General features: G+C 44.9%; 1 long non-coding RNA gene across 1 annotated transcript; it reads left to right on the top strand.

Moving 5' to 3' along the window:
* The first annotated feature begins 541 nt into the window (after positions 1-541).
* LOC106583595 (uncharacterized) lies at positions 542-2,512 on the top strand. Its single transcript, XR_001323566.2, has 2 exons — positions 542-1,860; positions 2,061-2,512. It is a non-coding gene; the product is annotated as an uncharacterized lncRNA (long non-coding RNA).
* The last annotated feature ends 256 nt before the right edge of the window (positions 2,513-2,768 follow it).

Below are 2,768 nucleotides of genomic sequence, written 5' to 3'. Positions count from 1 at the left end.
TACTTTTAGAAAATAATGTAGAAAATAATGTACTTTTTACTCCATATATTTTCCCTGACACCCAAAAGTACTCATTGCTTTTTGAATGCTTAGCAGAACAGGAAAATGGTCTAATTCATGCACTTATCAAGAGAACATCTCTGGTCATCCCTACTGCATCTGAACTGGCAGACTCACTGAACACAAATGCTTTGTTTGTAAATTATGTCTGCGTGTTGTGTGCCCCTTGCTATCCATACATTTGTGCTGTCTGGTTTGCTTAAGGAATTTTAAATGATTTATACTTTTACTTTAACTTTTGATACTTAAGTATATTTTTGCTAATTATATTTACTTTTGATAATTAAGTATATTTAAAACCAGTTACTTTTAATCAAGTAGTATTTTACTGGATGACTTTCATTTTACTTTATTCATTGTCTATTAAGGTATCTTTACTTTGGCCTCCCGAGTGGTGCAGCGGTCTAAGGCACTCCATCGCAGTGCTAGAAGTGTAACTACAGACCCAGGTTTGATCTCTGGCTGTATCACAACCGGCCGGGATCAGGAGTTCCATAGGCCAGCGCACAATTGGCCCAGTGTCGTCCAGGTTAGGGGAGGGTTTGGCTGGAGGGGCTTTAATTGGCTCATCGCGCTCTTGCTGACCTCGTGGAACGATCTTTCCTATGACACATTGGTGCCTCTGGCTTCCGGGTTAAGTGGGTTTAAGAAATGTTATCACCATTATCAATCATGTGGCAACCGATTAGGGGACAGCATAGCATGTTTAAAGAAGTGCTATCATCTTATTGCAACAGTACCAGTGAAGAGATGGCATAGCGTATGAAACTGCTTAAAAAAGTGAGCAGTCATTTCCTCTTCATCAGAGCCTATTACACATTATCATACTTTACATTTGTGTATGGCTAATTCCACGCTTACGTGGTGCACTGCTGAGGGCCCTATAGGCCCTTGGTCAATAGTGGTGCTCTGGGGCCTGGTCAGTAGTGGTGCTCTGCTGAGGGCCCTATGGGGCCTGGTCAGTAGTGGGGCTCTGCTGAGGGGGCCCTATGGGCCTTGGTCAGTAGTGGGGCTCTGCTGAGGGGGCCCTATGGGCCTTGGTCAGTAGTGGGGCTCTGCTGAGGGGGCCCTATGGGCCTTGGTCAGTAGTGTGGCTCTGCTGAGGGGGCCCTACGGGCCTTGGTCAGTAGTGGGGCTCTGCTGAGGGGGCCCTACGGGCCTTGGTCAGTAGTGGGGCTCTGCTGAGGGCACTGTGTTGGGAGTCGGGTGCCATTTGGGACGCAACCTTAGGCCATTGTAAGGTGTAATATGATATGGTGTAATAGCTGTTATCAAAAGAAAATGACTGATCAGTTTCTAAACAGTATACAGCCAATGCTGTCCCTTCACTCCCCTCTCCTTGGAAGTGGAACTAGCGATAGTGATCTCTAATGCCATGCCCCTGGTTGAACCAGCACAGTGACTTGGGTTAATTATGGTATAAAAATGGTGAGTTGTTGGAGACAAAATGCATGCAGCCTCCAGCATCTTGTTACTGAAGCTGAACCAAACACTCAGACTCACTCTATCAATTCTCATCACCATGAAGATGCTGTTGACCATCTCTCTGCTCCTCAGTGTTGGCTTTGCACTGGCTGACGCAATGTCTGTTCCGGAAGAGAGAAACGACCTGATCAGACCAGGTTGGAAGGTCATCAGGAACTGTGTGACAGTGACGACGACCATGGTGGATGAGTTTGACAACATGCCGAAGCAGGAGAAGGAGACGGTTCAGATCTTCGGGGGACCAGAGTGTGAGAACAACGAGAGAAGCAAAAGAGGATTTGTTCGCATCGGTCGACAACTCTCCAATTACTGAAGGTATCCATTTAAATATTTGTTGTTCTTGTATATAATTAGAAAGTACTGTGGTGCTTGAATAGTACAGGGGTGCTTGAATAGCAGTGGGATAGATTTGAACCCACTTTTGCACTGGTACGTGTATTCCGGAGGCAGTGGCTTAGACCGATATCAATTTGACAGAAAACAATATGAATCTACTCCTTTCTCCTCTCCTATAGTCTTGAGTGGCATCACCTGGAGAAGACTGGCCTGTCCTCCCCAGTTTACGTACGTGACCCTTGACTGTGGGTATCCGGTGACAGTGGACGATCCAGTACAGTGACGGGCAGTGAAGACGACATGGGAATGTGGGATAATCATGAATTAAAGTTCAATTTATTGGATTCACTCTAACTACTGTCCTAGTCTGAAAAGTGTCACACTATACCCTATGTTTTGCAGATTTAATGGTCATAATTAGTTTTCTTCTCTGTTATGTACTTTCTGGTAACTCTCCCTAACTGTGACGACTCTAAGGCCATACTGTAATGTATATGAATACAGTATTGAAAAGTAACCTTGAATTATCATAATGTACGTTGTTAACGCTCACATTTATAATGTTGTTGCATAGGATAGGTCTGATATGGAATACTTCTAATATGATCAAGATAACAAAATACTCATCTAAGGTCAGTTTTGTGTGGGTTTCTCCCTAGGGTGTAGAATTATAGGCAGGGTTTCTCCCTGGGGTGTAGAATTATAGGCAGGGTTTCTCCCTGGGGTGTAGAATTATAGGCAGGGTTTCTCCCTGGGGTGTAGAATTATAGGCAGGGTTTCTCCCTGGGGTGTAGAATTATAGGCAGGGTTTCTCCATGGGGTGTAGAATTATAGGCAGGGTTTCTCCCTGGGGTGTAGAATTATAGGCAGGGTTTCTCCCTGGGGTG

The sequence above is a fragment of the Salmo salar genome, chromosome ssa22 (assembly GCF_905237065.1).
Source record: "Salmo salar chromosome ssa22, Ssal_v3.1, whole genome shotgun sequence".
Lineage (NCBI taxonomy): Eukaryota > Metazoa > Chordata > Actinopteri > Salmoniformes > Salmonidae > Salmo > Salmo salar.
This window is presented reverse-complemented; position numbering and strand designations above follow the sequence as displayed.